The following is a 17,482-nucleotide window of genomic DNA, read 5'->3' as shown; positions in this document are numbered from 1 at the left end:
GGAGATCATGCCAGAACTAAACTTCTTACAACACTAGGCCTAGAGCTCCAACGTATCAAACCTCACACTAACTGTTGAATGAACTTTTTTGACATTCAAAAGTAAATCACTATTCAAAATATGACTGTGTTTGTGAGCAAAACAGCAGACCATCTCGTGCCAACTATCTGTCTAGTGATATCCTGTGTTACTCATCCTCTGTATTGGGTCAGTGTCCAGTCCCTTTGTCTTCCAGTTGCTATGCAGATTGTTCTGTTAAATAGCAATGGCCCTTTTTTATCAGCCTTACAACTAGAAAGATACAAACCAGGTAGAGATGATGTCTAGGTGCATTTTTAATGGACAACTGGAAGGTATGTTTATTGTTCCTTTTGAAAGCTCTTGGAACATTTCTCCCCCCCCCAGTTATTGTAATTAGTTTAAATTTGCCAGAGGAGTGCAGATTTAGCTTGCTAGCTGCTAATTCAACATCTTGCATCAGCCTACCTTGGTTTATATCCTCCTAGCATTGAATGAAAGATTATGCAAATACCATTGAAGTGAACGATTATGGATGACACTGGAAAAGAAATTGTCCAAAAAGTCAATAAAAATCGAAAATCTCTGCATCCCTCTGATCCTTTTGTGAAGGGCAAAGTTACTCATTTACTCATGGAATATAACACAACCTAACATCGACAACACTGGTAAAGCTGGCACATTACAAAGCTGATGCATCTGTGGCATGATACTGTTAATGTGGATACTTAATCTGTGGGTTTGCATGATGGTCTTTGTTACATTTTGGCCCGAGGGTGGTGCTAGGGAGAGGTCATCATTATAATAGGTTTTGAGTTGACTCGGGTGTCCCAATCTCAGTACCTGCACCAAATCTGGGGAATTTAAACGTACTGTGGCAACATTTTAAATTGGCCATACACTGTATTTATTTGGTGTCTTAAGTAGCTTGATATTGGATAGAGACAAGTGAAAAAAGATGAAGTCCCTGAGACACACGCACGCACACCATCGATGTCTGTATTAACAAATGTAATTCCAAATGCAGGCCTGAATCATCTGTCCACATTAACCATTGTCGTCATTAAGTGAAAATACGGCAGCAAGACAGTCAGTTTGTGTGGATTAATGTGGCAATGGCAACCCTCACTAGTCTAGAATAGAAAGTTACGTTAGGTGTCAAGTTTGCGTTTGATTAAAAATAAAGCGCCAACTGTCCTGCCAACGCGTAGTGGACAGGTCTCTGGAAAATAAACTTTGAAGGTAATTGTGAAGCAAGTCACTTTGAAAGAGAAAGTCGACATTATTTAAAGCTACATTGTGTAAGAATTTCTCCCATCTAGCGGTGAAATTGTATATGACAACCGACTGAATATTACTTTCTAGCCCCTCCCATCCGAGCGCATTTTAATTCCTACGGTGGCCGTATTATTCCAAGAAGTACGACTTCGTCCGTGAGTGTTCCTTCCAGTGTAATAATAGTTTTACGTTATTTTGGTACCATTTCATTGCATCAGCTATCAGGTCCCCAATGCAAGCTAATGTTAGCAAAGTATCAGTACTATCATTATTCTGTGTATTGTACGAGATTGTAAGGCATTGTTTACAGCGTAGGAGAGAAGCAACGGAGGTTTGTGTTTTTAATATATTTCTCTGAGCAGTATGAACAGTGTCAATGAAACCGAAAATTAGCTCTTAGTATCTCCATTGTTTACACGTGACTGTTCTAGCTGTAGTTAGTCTGTGTTACAACTGCACGTGACGTGAGAATTACCTGTCGAGAAGAAAGCAGGCAACTTCGGTGTCCCTTTTAAAATCCTTGCTCCTTATGAGCTTTTTCCATCTTGGAAAAGCCACTCCAATATTAACTTTGGTCTTGTTGCTTTGCCTGTCGCGTTGTCGTTTTAATTCTCTTTTTAACTTCCTTGGCGACTCCGTTACATGTCTTCGAGAATAGGGGCAATCCTCTATTTTCATCAGGCTTTCAAATCTGCTGGCAGTCGCAAGTGATCTTGTCCCCCTCCCTGGCACTGAGTGTAAAAGCACGAAAGGCGGAGGTATGTCCCTCTTTGGCTAATTTTAAAGGTGGAGGCGCAACATGGCTGCCGCCATTCGAGTGACTCGAATGGCGTATGTATTCTGAATGATTCTGAATGGCAGATTCTATGCGTACGAGAATACTTTGATTAGTTGGTGGAAGTAATTACACATGAATGAGCACATATTTGTGAAAGAACAAAGGTTTTTTTTGCTAAGAATCAACTCAAAAAGTTATACAATGGAGCTTTAATGTAGCTAGTTAGCTAACTAACATTATTTACCCAGTGTTGCTAATGCTATCACCTAGCTAGCTTACTGACTAGTTAGCTAGCTCGCTAGCAGTCATGGAGTGAATTGAATTCTTTCCAACAAAATGACTAACAGCAACATTATATGGATATTTCGCATTCATGAAAAAGAAAGGACAATGGGCTTCCAACATCAAATAAGGTGAGTCAGATACACCGTATGTTTGTCTGTTTATTTGCTTGGTGGTTTCTTTCCTAATGGTTAACGTTAATTTTCCGCCAATGATGTTATGGAGGCCGTAAAGGATACTGCGCAGTGTTGTGTTTTTCTTTCACTGTCTATGGTTTTCCCTAGTTTGAAAGCCTGGCGGATGGCTCAGGGGTTGCTACACTGCTACCACCACACCAAATTCCGTTTTCAATGTAACACTATTAAGTTTCTTTAAAGTTACTATATGCAACTTTTTAATGTTTCTGAAACTGTGTATTTTTTCTTCTAATGATCATAAATGACCTGTAACAGCAAATGAGACTAAGGGGAAAGAACAATATTTTATATAGTTTTTATTAATGCCGATTTTTCCCTCAAAGTCGCACATAACACAGTAACACATTCTGACGGGTCACAGATTTCTTTGTAACACCGGAAAAGCCTATGCAGCCAGGAAAAGGTAGAAGGAGTTTTCTTTATATAGGCCTAATTGTATTTTAATTTTATTTTAGAAGTTATCAGTTGTAGTTATGGCTGATACTGGGGCAGAGCCATCACAGAAAAAAAGGAAATTAAATGAAGAACATCTAAAAGCTAAAAGGGAAAGTGACAGACAATGGGCAAGTCAACTTCGAGCAGGCTTTCAACAGATGGAGATAAATTACGGGTTTGTAAGTGATTCAAAATGACCCTGAATTGGCCCTCAGCTATGTAATATGTCTATTTCATTCATAAAATAACTTTACAATGCGCAACGTGGTTGTATGTCAGTATCCTATATTAAATTACACCCTCCTTCCATTTAGCGCTCGGTTTTTATTTATTTTCAGTCCGTGTTTGTGTTGGCCTACTATTTTCTTTTCCCTTGTCCCCCTGTACTTAAAGCGTCCTTGGGTTTCATGAAATGCGCTATATTAATCTAAATTATTATTATGTTGGTTGCTACAACAAACTTAACGCTTTGGCTTGTGACACAGTGACAGTGATACCCTGTTTAGCTCACAATACATCCAAAGTAGACTAAGTTACCGTATGCAACACTTGAAATGCAACGATGCATCTGTAAGGTATTCTCTTATTGTAAATGAATGATTGTCTGTCTGAGCAAAACATTCATCGCGACTATGACCTCCGCTATCTCAGTAAATACATAGACAGTTAAACAAATGGACAAAGTGACGCTGTTGTTTTCAATGGAGACCAGTGAAGTATATTAAGCCTACTACACACCGAGCCGATAATCGGCCATCGGACAGTCTGGCGAGGTCAGTGACTCGAGTCTGTTCGGTGTGTTCCGTGCCGTCGTCCGTCCGAGGGGCTGTCGGCCTTCATTTTGGCCAATTTGACGTATAATCGGCGGTGCGGGCACTGCCGGCAGTTGGACTCAAATGACCCATCTGATTGGTAGAGTGCTAACCCGGAAACGGGGAGCGGAATGAGCGTGACTAGAGTCTCTCAAAATCTGACTAAAATCTTTTAAACTGACCTTTGTCAATCTCAAATGAAGACAGATTCAGACTGCATGGCCTATTTCTCGCTTAAAATGTTTTCAGAAACACGTTTCGGTGAACTATTTTGGTACAATATGAGATCGTATTCTGAACAAGTCGCCATGACAGTCTGTCTTTGAATTTCCGGAGAAACCAGACCCACGTGACGCGTTCGTCCAATCAGCTGCCGGTTTTCATTTTTAGGCGACAATACAGATTATTATGGAGACGTATTACGTCTCGTCGCTTTGGTGTGTTCCGAGGCACTTTTATGACCAACTCGGGGAAACAGATCAGTGCAACTGCCTTTTCTGCCGAGGGTCGGCCGTCTGGTCGGCGTGTCTGGGCCTTAAGAAGCACTTTTCCGGTGATGGCTGAGTGTTACTGCGCAGCCTCCAACTGAGCTTGACTACGTAGATGTGTCGTGAGCAACCTGTCTGAAAGTTGTAAGACTTCTGGTAGCTGTGCCAAGAGAAATCTCAATCGTTCCAAATCTTGCAGAGACGGAGAGCGTAGGTATATGTAAGGAGATAACATAGGCACAGGCTAATTATTGCTAACTAAAATGCTAGTTAACATTAGTAATTAAACTTAAACAGCTAATGTAAGTCGAAACTGCCTGCGAGCTTCTCCTGTACTGTACGGTAATTTGTCTACTATGCGACAGTAAGTCGCGTGGTTATGACACAATCGTTAGCCTATTTTTACAAAAACGTCTGCTACGGAGCCATAACGTGAGATACAAGGTAATGGAGCCTTTTATACATTGTCGTGTTTCTTTAGAAATAAACAATGTACAAATAGAGTATTTAAACGCTTCAGATGTAAAGTTATTCGCTGTCAAAGTGGCGCCAAAATGAATGGCAGTCAATGGGATGCTAACGGCGGGTGATGGCTTGATAGCAACAAAGTGGCTCCATAGAGCTACGCTTTGCGGAGGCTGGCTTACCCCCTTGGTAATCTACAGTGGGTAATACAGCACTGTAAAGAAACAACCTTTACGACAGCAGGTGTGGTAAAAACATCACTTCCAGCAAACTTTATGTGAGGGAAAAAGAGCATCACCGATCTGCATTTACTGGACTGATCAGTCACTTACCTGTTGATTGTCTGTATGGCAGCATGTGATCTGCTAGTTGCTTTTGTTATGGTTATAGGCGGAGCTAATATGAGTAACCACAATACTGCAACGTTAAGCCTTGTAGGGTATTTGTTTGCCAAGCATAAAGCCTACAACAGAAATGACTATGTAAGTCACGTATTTGATACATGCATTGATACTTACTGATGTGCCTTAACCATAATCTTTTAAATCTCTTAAAGTATTCGACACTGACCTGTGCCTGTATCCAATGTTTTAGACACAGATATGGTAATAATAATGGTCCATAATGATGTGGAATTGCATTTTTCTTTTTTACTGAAAAATTTAACATTTTCTGAGGGAGGACCCCTAAACCCCTTGTCAAATATGTGCACCTAATTCTTGCAGAAACCTATGGAAAACACTGGTAATGTAATTTTGGTTTATATAACAACGATACTACAAATCTGAATTTATTTTCAGTCTGGATGAATCTGTTTATTTGTTCAATTAACTTGCTTGGTCAGTAAACATCAGAAAATAGTGATAAATGCCTGTTTGCTAGAGCTCAAGGTAAAGGCTTCAAATCAAACCGTTCAACAGCTGGCCCCAGTCTGGCTCCTTGTGGTGTAACCCTTGTGTTGTCTTCCCGTCAGCCATGCAACTTTTTGTTTTGTTTTGATCGTCTTTTTCAACACTTTTGTCGCTTTAACCCCAAGGTTTTTGTCACTTTTTTCTCAACGTTTTTGTCACTTTTCCCGATGTCTTTGTCGATTTTCTTCTGTGCCTTTTGACGTTTTTGTGTTTTTTTCTTCTCACGTTTAACGAATCTTTTTCCGACATTTTTGACACTTTTTTCAACATTCTTTTATGATTTTTTTTCCTCCAAATGCTATTAAATTGAATAAAACACCCAAATTCAATGGAAGAAGTAAACTGATCATTTATTTTACTTGTGAAGAGCGTTTTAGCGAACCATCCACGTTACTTTATTTTGAAAATTTGGTTTTTCCCAAATTTCTGATATAGAAACTTTTTGAAAATATGTCAAATTTGACCCGAGGACAACAGGAGGGTTAAGTGGTGGTTTAAGACCACTGATAACTCACTAACTCTCTTAACAGAACATACATGTTGTATCCAACCAGGACAAGTGTGATTTACCCATTCTCAGATGGCAGCAAGCTGTAAATGCAATTGCTCCTCTGAACTAAATACTATACATTTCATACCACGACCTAAAGGGCAATTTGTAATCAGTGTTAAAAAAGCTATCATGTATATATCATGAATCTAAGAAATCTCCTCCCTTTTGTGGCTTATATGTGAACCTGTTGTTGAACCTGAAATACTTGAACAGACAGAAAAGAGTGGAGATGAATTTATTTCCATCATCCTCTCTTCTCTTGAAAGCCGATAGAGGTGCACGCTCAACACTCATGAAGTGCTTCTGTGTATTTGAAAGGAGCAATGTAAAGCTCTCACCAGAGCTTTCAGGCATAATCATGACACAATTAAGATAATTTCCCAACCACTGCTGGTGGCGAGAAAAGCAATTTTTACGCCTTGTAATCGAGTCTGGCTGTCAGATTAAGATAGCAGGTGATTTGAGGGAAATTGTCTTGGCTAACTCTTTGGAGTGGGATCCAGGTGGCCTCAGGTATCTCCTTGCCCGTTGAGGTTGCCCGTAAGGTAATATAGTTTTGATTTTGAAAATGAAAGAAACATTTGAGCGGTGGATTTGTGTCTCTGGGCATTTGTCATCTTATTACCTGCCTCTGCTGCCATCTTCTTCTGCATCTTGTGACTTAAAAGAGCCAAGTGGTCCGTTATCTGTGTCTCACTTTCTGTGTCTCCTTTTTTCCTCTCTTTTACTTGCCATCCAATGACAAACTAAAAATTCAACACATACTAAAAAAAAAACTAAAAAAATCAGTGCAGGATCTAAGTTTCTCGCAGCCAATGAATTCAAAAAGATTTAATTAATTTAAAAAACCCTCCATAATGAAATGCTTGATGTTAGTTCAAGGCAAGTATTTGAGCAGCACCTTCCAACAACAAAGATTTGCCTTAAATGAATAAACTTGGCTTATGTCAGTCTATGTATGTCTTTACAGAAGACATACATAGAATTTCAGAGTAACATAAAATAGAAGATTAAGATAAGCTAAAATTGAATAAAAACAGGAAAATAAAAGTACAGTGCTGCTATTTTGAGCCTTGTTAGTGGTATAGAAATATCGATTTCTTTTTACTTTAGCCGTGCCCTGACAACTAGCGTTATAAGCTAATTAGCGGTTTGCGCTAAAACTGGTCACATTCGATTAGCATGAAAACATATCCCAGATAACGGTTGACTCAGTAGCCTACACGTGTTATTAACCCCCTAGGTTCATTTTGCGCCAGATTTGTCCTTTAACGACGACTATATTCCGTTCAGGTTCCCAGTAAACCATGGCGTTGTGACAGTGAGCCAGCACAAGGCCCCTGAAACTGAAGCAGCTAAATGGAATTCAGCATTCAATTTGTAAATGATGTACACCTATTGTTTTTCTACTATTATGTCAAAATGTTTGAAAAGAGCATCACATTGGTGATGTTCGTATTACTATGTCAATTTATAAATTTAGTTTAAAAGCCCGTTTTTTTTGTGCTGAATGCACGTTCACGACAGGACGTTTTGTAACACCGGCTGGTAAAAGGCGAAGCGCCGTACATTTTACAAATCCTTAAGTTAGTTAAGTTAGCCAAAAACTTGTCTTTTGACTGCTGCTTCTTAGTAACGTTACGGTTGCTTGTTTTTTATTTGTCCTTGTCCTTTCGGGTGCTGGCGTTTTTTCATGCGGGTTCCACACGTGGGTGCATACATCAGCCAGTGGTCCATTGGTGTTTTCATGTTTTCAGCGCTTCCGTGCAGTCGTCCCACATTCCTCACATAATTCACATAAAGATTTGCGGTAATCGATTACATTATGTGCAATACCCAATCCCACACTGAAATTCAGGCCCTGGATATGTTGACCATATTTTATTGCTTCTTTTACTCCGTGTACATCTAAACCGCTCTAATGTGAACAGGCTAACATTAGCTGTTGGTTCAGTTCTAGTAATGTATTAGTTAGACCTTGCAATTACTGGGTGTAAATATTTAGTAAAAATGAATCTCTTTGTAAGAACTGTGTGTCTGTGTGGTACAACTTGTTTTAACTTAGTGATGTGGAAATCTCCATTTAGTAAACACTTGCATTATAACAAGGCTAAGTTTATATTTAAATACAGCTCTAGCAACCTGGCCCAAGACTCTTCCTAAAGCTGGCATGCAGCCAAACTCAGTTTCCAGATCTAGGAGGTAACCAAGAACCAAATATCCACTCTATAAATACTTATGAAAATGGTGAACATGTTGCTTTATCATTATGTGCGTGTTGCTTTATCATTATAGGTTATTGTGTATTGAATAAAATGCCCCAAAAAGTACATTTATTCTATGTTGAATTGAATCTTTAACGTAAGAACAGGTGCAAAAAAAGTGAAAGGGTCTGAATTTTATATATATTTTCCCCTGAGGGGATCAATTAAGTATTCTGATTCTGATGCTGTTCAACCACTGTATCCACCCATTTCTTAAAGGATCCTACTATGTTGTACAGCATCAAGTCAATAGCCAAAGTCTCAGGGCAGAGCAAGCGAGTTAAAATTCCTCCCTCCACTAGATGGCACCGACGGACTAGAATTTGATATTCTCTCAGCCAGGACCAGCCTTTCCACCCAAAATCAGCTTGCTCAGTGTGTGTAAATCCCTCATCTTTGACTGGTATCTACTATTCATTTGGCCAGTTGTTAAATGATGAAAGGAAAAGATAGATTATTTGATGTATTTATCGAACATTACTTTTTAAAACACAGCAGAGATCAAGTACCATTATGATGATTATTTTGTGCAGACATTTCAAGTCCAGTTTCCTCTTCTGACTGGTTGTCTCTTGGTAAATCTTTGTTGTTTTTCCTGTAGCTTTAACAAAAATGTACATGTACACCAGAGGCACCTTATAATTAAAAAAAAAACAAACATTTATTACTAAACAGAGAATATCCCATTGAGATAAATAGATACCTCTGCAGCGGTTTCTGCTGAAGGGTTATATTTTACATTCTAAATTACCATTTCAACAGATTTATCAAATGAATTAGTTGCATTATGGTGTCATGCAGTAGTAATGAGGGTGATTGCTAATATCCCGTGTGTTTGAATTCATCCACGAAGAGTTGAATAGTATGGCTGTGGCATTCATCTTAAACTTTATGCAGTTTTGACACAGAAAAAAAAGAGAAGTGTCTTCTGGCTTGACTCTCTAATTTTCATATTTTATTTGCTAAAAAAAGACTCCCATTTGTGTGTCTGTCGAGGTCAATTTGGATTGTAGGGCCCTGGCAGTAAATGGCACAGGCAGACTGTGGAATCCCCTGCGATCGAGACTGGCAGGGTTCAATCAAATGATGAGAGGAAACACATTCACATGCAAGTGGATACAATGTTCTCTGGCACCCCACCCAAGAAAAGGCTTGGTTGTGTGAAATTGTGCTGAACTTCAAGACTTCAATATATATTTATAAAAAAAACATCCAATTTGCCTTCTGTCCTGCATTGGGTTTGGCTCGCTCAATGTGAAAATCGGCGACCACAGTTCAGTGCATTCTTGAATCCGTTGACAGGACACGAGTACCATATGCTAAGATTTTAGTGAGAGAATGGGTAGTCCACACACCTCAAGTATTTACTTGACTGTGTCAGCACTTCTGCAGTTAAAAAGAAGAGAGGGAAAGCTTTAGGAGAGATGTGAACAGGCAAGCTTTAATGTTAGGACTCATGGACGTAATCGATGTAATCTACAATATCTACTAATATTGTTGCTCTGTTTCTCCATATTGTAATTCAACTACTTCTGTTTCTGTCTACTGTACACACAAACTATCTTTTGCACGCGTCTGTTTTACTAGCAGTGACTGGCAGCTCTTTTAATATGCAGACTAACACCAGACAACAATCTATTGTATCAAAGATCCCCTACACACAAGCCGCACCAAGGGGGAAAACAAACTTTAGTGCTATTCAGCCGAACTAAGTGAGGCCGGTGTGACAGCCTCCTTAGTAACCTTATTGTTACTTGTATATGATAAATGTTCTCAACACACTGCCGTTTGCGCTTGCACTTTCGGGGTTCCTGTGTTTTTTTCTGAACGGTTTCCAGGACAAGATGTATACGTTTCAGCCAGTGGTCCATTCATGTTTTCTTGTTTTCAGCACTTCTGGACATATAAAAATACTCAAATAATAATTTGTCTAATATATATTTTTCCACAAAAAAAGGTTCAATAAACTACTTAGTAAATCTTAAAAGCATATTTACTCCTTCTACCTCACTGAAAAATATATGCAAATGTATTTCATTCAACTGCTAGAAGGTCCATTTTAAGTGTGTGTACACTGGAGGCTTCAAGTTTCCACATCCCACTTGTCTAAGTTTATTTGCATATTGCGTCATGATTGGGTGCCATGATTGGTCGTCACAAAATCAGGCTCGTAGGTATAAGGGTCGCATCGGTTGAACATGCCCGCCCATGGTTCGGTTCGTATTGTGGTTTTTGGGTCACGGTTTTGGTTCAGTTTGTTTTGCACATTAGGGAGAAGGAAAACATAATCCTTTCCAATTTTCTCTCTGTATTTTGTTGTTTGCAGGAATAACATTTTCTTCCATCAAGAGATTTGATAAAATATGAAATCAACAAATAGCCTATTCTTTCAAAAAACATTTAAACACCTGACTTAAGAGATGCTGGTGTATCCTAAAAGATTACAGTTTCACCTCCACATGCCATTTCCACCAATCTCCATGCTTGAGAGCGTTTTTTGTTTTTGACGTCCGTCACTCGCATGTCTAATGAAAACAAAATATGCTTCCATTTTATTAAACGTATCACTCCGCACTGGCGTGTCTCACGGAGATCCCCACATTTTTTTTACGCTTCAAGTCTATTCTTGTCGCGTTTAGTGAAGTGTAATCTGCATAGACAGCTGTTTAAATGACACAAATATCCCGCTGTATACTGTGTGTGTTCTGAATTTATTAACCATATCTACAACTACTGATCAACGTTTCCTGTCAGTTTGTGAGCTTGCCTGTTTCACCACAAGCAGATTACCCTCACCCGCCACGGTGGGCGGGGAAATAAAATCCACGAATCTATACATAAACACTGTTGATTTTTTCGCATGGAGCCGACATGAAAACTATTTTGGCAGTGTAGATTGGATGACAGAACTCTTACGCGCCGCTCCCGTCTCGCTCCCGTCTCGCTCCAATCTCGCTCATGCCTCGCTTCCAGTGATGATTCCCATTTATAGAACCAAAAAACTGCAGCTCACATGTGCAAACTTGGCTGTGGTTTATGGACTGAACTGTTACGGTTCGGTTTTGTAGTAGTGCTACACAATATATCGTATTTTTATCGTCATCGCAATGTCAACAGGCGCAATATACACATCGCGAAAGGCTGCGACATATCGCAATAGACACAAAAACAGATATTTTGTGTTAGTTGAAAGAAAATATGCACTTTAAAATGTAACTGTCAATTCTTTTTTTAGTGGTGCCTTTTGTACTCAATATAATGTTCAATTTGTCCATAAAAGAATGTTTTAAATTCAACAGGCAATGTGTTGTATTGTAGAAGAATACTGATAGCAGCAGAAATGCAGAACTGAGTACATTTTAATATCTGTTTATGTATCGCGAGTACGTGTCGTTATCGCGATATCCATCAACATCATCGCATATCGCATATTTATATCTCATATCATATCTCATACCTCATATGGTGCAGCCCTAATCCCTAGTAGGTACAGGTCTTAAACGCTGATATAAGTGCAAATGAACTTTCCCCGTTCAGCAGATGAATTTGAAAACAGTCTTCTAGTGTCAAACACTTTTTTGAGGGAAGAGGGGCTTTAATATATTTTTTAATGCTGTTAAATTGTTTGTTTACACAAGTAATGTTTTTTTATGATCACTTTATAAACCCACAAAATACTCCTTTTTCATCGAATCCCTCAATAATACATCTAAATATACAGTGCCTGTGATTTATGTGGTTCAAAAGTTACTGAATGGGCCTTTATCATCAATCGGTGCTAAATAAATAATTAATAATAACAATAAATGCCCATTTTTCATCTAAACTCACAGGAGCTGAAGTGTTTTGCCGCTGCTTGTTTGAAAAGAACTGAACAGGATCTTGTTAGCGAGCTGGTGCAACCCAGGCCACCATAGGTTGACAAATGCCTACAGATAAACATCAACTGAAAATATAAGAACACAGAAGGTGTTTGTGGTTTTAAGGATTATAATTTTAAACAATATTCATTATTCTATTCAGAATATCATCCTAATAAAGCAGACATTTTATAAAAGTAACTCCCAATCAGGTCAATCCTTCTGTACCTAAACACATCCAGGTGCTAGTCACCCGCATGGTTTCAAGTTGTGTTTTAATACTAAAACAAAAAAAAAACAACAACTTCCAGGTGAGTTCCCACCTAAAGAGGTGTTAGCACAAACAGCCTCATGTTCCTGCACGCTCTAACCCACAGCTGCTGCTATCTCTCATTGCTCGGCCTTGTTTTTAAGTCAACCTCACCACAACAAACCGATGTGCAGACGAGATGGCACAGCACTTTGTTGTTTGTGGTTGAATCTCTAGCGTGTAATTTAAATCTACTTTGTCTCATATTAACATTAAAGGCAATGTCATTGCCAATGTAATTACCTATATTTGGATTTGAACAAGACAACGTTTTTTTCTGTTGTGCATAGTTCTGTGGATTCAACTGCGCATTGCTATTAACAACAGCACCGCATTAGAAAGCAAGTTATAGGTGTAACAATATTTCCCTGTTAAATTATAAATTACTATTTTTTTTAAATTTCCGTTTATTTATGTATTGTATGAAAATATATTATCAGACTCTTGAAACTTGTTTGAGTTGTGTAATTTATCACAGTGGACATCAAGTCAGGTTTTATTTGTCAGTGTGACAGTATTGTGTGGGTTCAGTTTAGTTGAAAAAGCCTACCCTGTATTATCTCAAAACAATTATGTAACTTAATGTTGATAACAAAAGATTATGCACACTGACTTTAAGTGATTACATAAACTCAAGCGAGTTTCTGTAACACGCAAACATAATGCACAACGGCAAGGAAAAAGGTAGAGCTGGGTATCGGAAGGCTACCTTTACGGTATCGACCGAAATAACCCAGTACCAAAGAGTATCGCAACTTCTCCAGTCAAACTATACCTGCTAAAAAAAATGACTACTTGTATGTTTTTTTCTTGCACAAAATCACCACAAGCGTTCTTCGATTTATTGCGACCTGTGACAGGCCCATACTGCAGCAGCTAGTGCTGGAGTGGTGGTGACATTTTACAAAACTGAACGCTTCCATAGACCTTTTTCACGGCAGACATGTTGACATGTAGGAAAAGCACAGGTGTATTCAAAACCATTAATGATGGCTGCATTCCACTTAGGAGAGGCCCTGGTATTGTGCATGCTGACTCACTGAAATAGCTTATAGAATTGAGCCATCATTAAGGTTATCATTGTCAGCTGTGCTTTTCCTACTATGACAAGTCAAAATGTCTGCTGTGAAAAAGGTCCATTCACATGATGGGTCTCGATTGAAGTAGAAAAAAAAACTCCATTGGTATCGGTATCACTTTAAGTGCTCTGGTATTGTAATTTTTTTTAATGATACCAAGCCATTGAAGAAGGTGACTGCAAGCTAGCAAACAATCTATGTAGACAATGCATGATTTAAAATGTTTTATTGAGGAAAGAAAAGCATTCGACACGCTTGTCAGACCTCAAGGATACACAGCTTTTGGTGCGTAACAATGTAAGCATAACTTTGTTTTCAGTAGAACTTGACAGGACACCTTTAATCTACCTGGGACATAATACTGCATCAGATCACCACTCCGATGTGTATCATAGCCATTGCAACTCATGGTATTCTGGGATAACAGCCAGCTCCCCTGTCCTGCAGAAGGTTCATGGTAGATGGTGATGAAAAATGACTGCAGGAAAGGGGATTTGGCGAGGCGCTTTCGCACAATGACATTGTCTGAACTACAGCCTCCTCAGCGTGCCGTGCCTCAGCGACAGGCAGCCCTTTAGTATTTCCTGTCAAACAGAGCATTGTTGCTTTTAGTTCACCTTAAGTGTCTAGACAGTGGTTTTCCTGCTCCGTTGGTTCTCTTGGATTGAGGCCAAATCTTCACTCTTGGAGGTGATAAGAGTCTTATCTTGCTGTTAGAGGGGCTAGAGACTGGAGCAGAGCTCAAGTGAGTGTCACTCAGGTGGCAGTGTGGGCACCTTTAAGAGCAGCAGGGATAGTCAGCCGGCTTACTGTACTGACAATGAATGAAACTCCCAAACATCCAAGACCTGCATATTCACTTTGACTCATTTATTTGAAATCAGAAGCGGAAACTTTTACAACCTCTCCTGTGTGGCTGATAAGCATTTTGAGTTGTCAGCTGTACAGAGAGAGTTCAGGTATTATTTATTCCTTGCTCATCGTTGTTTTTTTTTTTCTGTATTAGAAACCATTGTACAACACATGTGAAGGGCATGTGAAGGTGGGCGCGTATCCAATAAAACGAGAAAACTTCCCCGAGTTATAAACAACACTGAATAGCTTGTTAACAAAGGCAAACAACCGTTTGCAAACGGAGCTTTTTACTTTCCCACACCACAATGATAAATTATGAGATTGAGGTCATCCATTGACGTACAATGAACAGCCTACATTCTTCCTGACAAAGTGCAGGAGGGTTATACAACAACTATTCAAATGCTTCCCTTTATGCTTGTCTTTGGTGGAAAATGGTTGTTTGCGAAAAGTCCAAGGTCCCTCAAGTAAAAATCAATCCGTGGATTGTGTGCTAGTCCTTGTTTGAAGTCCATTGTGGCTAAATTCCCCAGCCAGGTAACACAAGAATGCTGCTTTTATTCTCAGCATAGTTGATCCACAATATTGGCAAATGGTCCTTAATTCCTCTCTATGCAAGGTAACTCTCCAGCTTGAAGTAATTCAGACTCTTTTCTTCACACTTTGAATAGTGGGCCTGTGTTGCGAAATGAAAAGGAGTCAATAGATGTGGATGATTTATTCAGGGAAAAAGCATTAAGACTTTGCAATGAGAAGCATGACTGTATTCTTTTGCGAAGGACACGTTCTTTTCTACAACACAAGGCAAAATCTATGGCTGCTCAATTCATTCTGCACTCACAAAAGAAATTGAATTGATAAAAGGGAGGGAGGGATTGGAGGAAAAAACGTTTGCCTGAATTGATAGATAGGCCCCATGTTTGATTGGTTACCGCGGTGATGCACATTTTTTCAAAAGCTGATAGCCATGTGGTCTATTTAGGCCATTTAAGACATAACCTTGCATATGAGTTTTGACTCTGACTTAGTTTTTTAATGGTTTTATATGACGTTAAAGTTTTATTGAAACAATTTTTTTGTCTGAATACAGAAAAAAAAAAATCTATTTCTCTAAGGAAGTGCCGAGAATAATCAAAAAGTTGCTTGGCATGAGAGTTAATTTAGATTTCACTCAACATTGTATCCATAAATTGTATTTTCCTGAATGCTCTGCTGTTTTTATTTTGGCCATATGTGTTGTATAATCATACTGTTTTGATGCTTCAGTCACTCTGACATTTGATGGTGCAGGCTGTCAGGCCTTGTCTTGGATTAAGGGCAGCATCAGGCAGACATATGTCCTTTCTGCTTTTGTATTGGTTTTTTTTTTTATCTGGGAAAAATATAATTTTTATCTCACTTCATTCAGAATGACAGTTCCTCAAAATCCCTCCACACCAAGGGATATTCATTACTTTTTGTAGACCTGCCTGGGTAGCCCGTCAACTTTTCATCTCCCTTCATCTCTCATCTATTTCACTCTCTCAGAAAGAGTTTTTTCCCGGGCAATTTTCCTGCTTTACTTTGCTATGACCTTCCTGCTTAAATTGCTTGGCTTGTGTTATTCACAGTTTGAGATTTGCAGAGAATAATATTGCACCATAGGATTTCCCACACTCTTAGGTGCCCAATAACTTGTGACAGAATTTCTGTGACCTGGTTGTCTGTATTTTCTCAGCTTAGGTCGAGGTGATGGGGGCTGTAGTTCTCATCCAGCTGCGCTGAACAAAATGCTCAGCCTTTCATGTGTAGCCGAAACTGCACACACAGTTCACGGGAGCTGTTTCATTCAAGGAAGTGCAATGAAAAATAGAACTAATAAAGCATATTTTCCAGCTTTTGGAAGAAAATCAGGGGTGTCAACTAAACTGAATGAGCAGGCCACATGCATGTTTGTGTTGGCTCTACATATTGCAGGGGAACAGAGGGATAAGGGGTCAGGATGACTAGCTGCTGCACTTGCAAAGGTGGAGTATAATCACAGCCAAAATGGGTGATGTAAAAGCCTCTTTACACGTCTTTACTTCATTTAAGACAGTGAGCGCTTATGTCTTGTCTTGTCACCACAACACAAAATGTATTAAAGGGGATGTGCACAAGTAGACCTCATTCAAGTTTCTTTCCCTCTATCTTGCAAAGAGGCTTTCACATTGTCACTCCCTCATTTGTGGCACATAATAGTGTCTGGAACTCTCTGTGGCCTATTGTCAACTACAGGACTAGTTGTCCATTTGGAACATCTAAAATACTGGGAGGGCTTTAATCTTTCTTCATTATTTTCCAATTTTGGATAAATGTGACCATAATACCGCCCACCTCTTATAAATGAAACTCTTTGACTCTCTCCCCATCCCTCATTTTTCCTTGCCACACTTTTCACTTGCTTTCATCTTTGCAGGACAAATAAGTAGTCCAAGTGTACGGTCCAAATGTGGAGATAGAAGGATAATTGAGTCGACAAACATTAGGGTCAGGGTGAGATCATTGTTCAGGCTTCTTCAGGAGGTGCTTAGTCCAATATCAATACGCATATTACCATATTTCTGTTATTTGCCATAACAGTGAGAATTGACCCAGGAAGGGCTACTTTGCCAAACTGTGATTGTGTGATTAGCTAACAGGACACTGAGGGTCACACTGTGGTTGCCTGCTATAGCATTTTCTAAATAGAGCTGCATCTTATAATGCAACTTGCAACCACTGTGCAATTTATTTTGATATCTGAGATGAAAAATTTAGGAAGTATGACAGGTCTAATTCTGCACCAGACTACATTTACGATGTGGAAATTTGTATAATTTGCGACATGCTCGGTAGAAATAGGCCACATGAAATATCAATGTGCCTTGATCTGACCC

The sequence above is a fragment of the Sander lucioperca genome, chromosome 11 (assembly GCF_008315115.2).
Source record: "Sander lucioperca isolate FBNREF2018 chromosome 11, SLUC_FBN_1.2, whole genome shotgun sequence".
NCBI lineage: Eukaryota > Metazoa > Chordata > Actinopteri > Perciformes > Percidae > Sander > Sander lucioperca.
The sequence above is the reverse complement of the archived record's forward strand: the minus strand, read 5'-3'. Positions refer to the sequence as shown.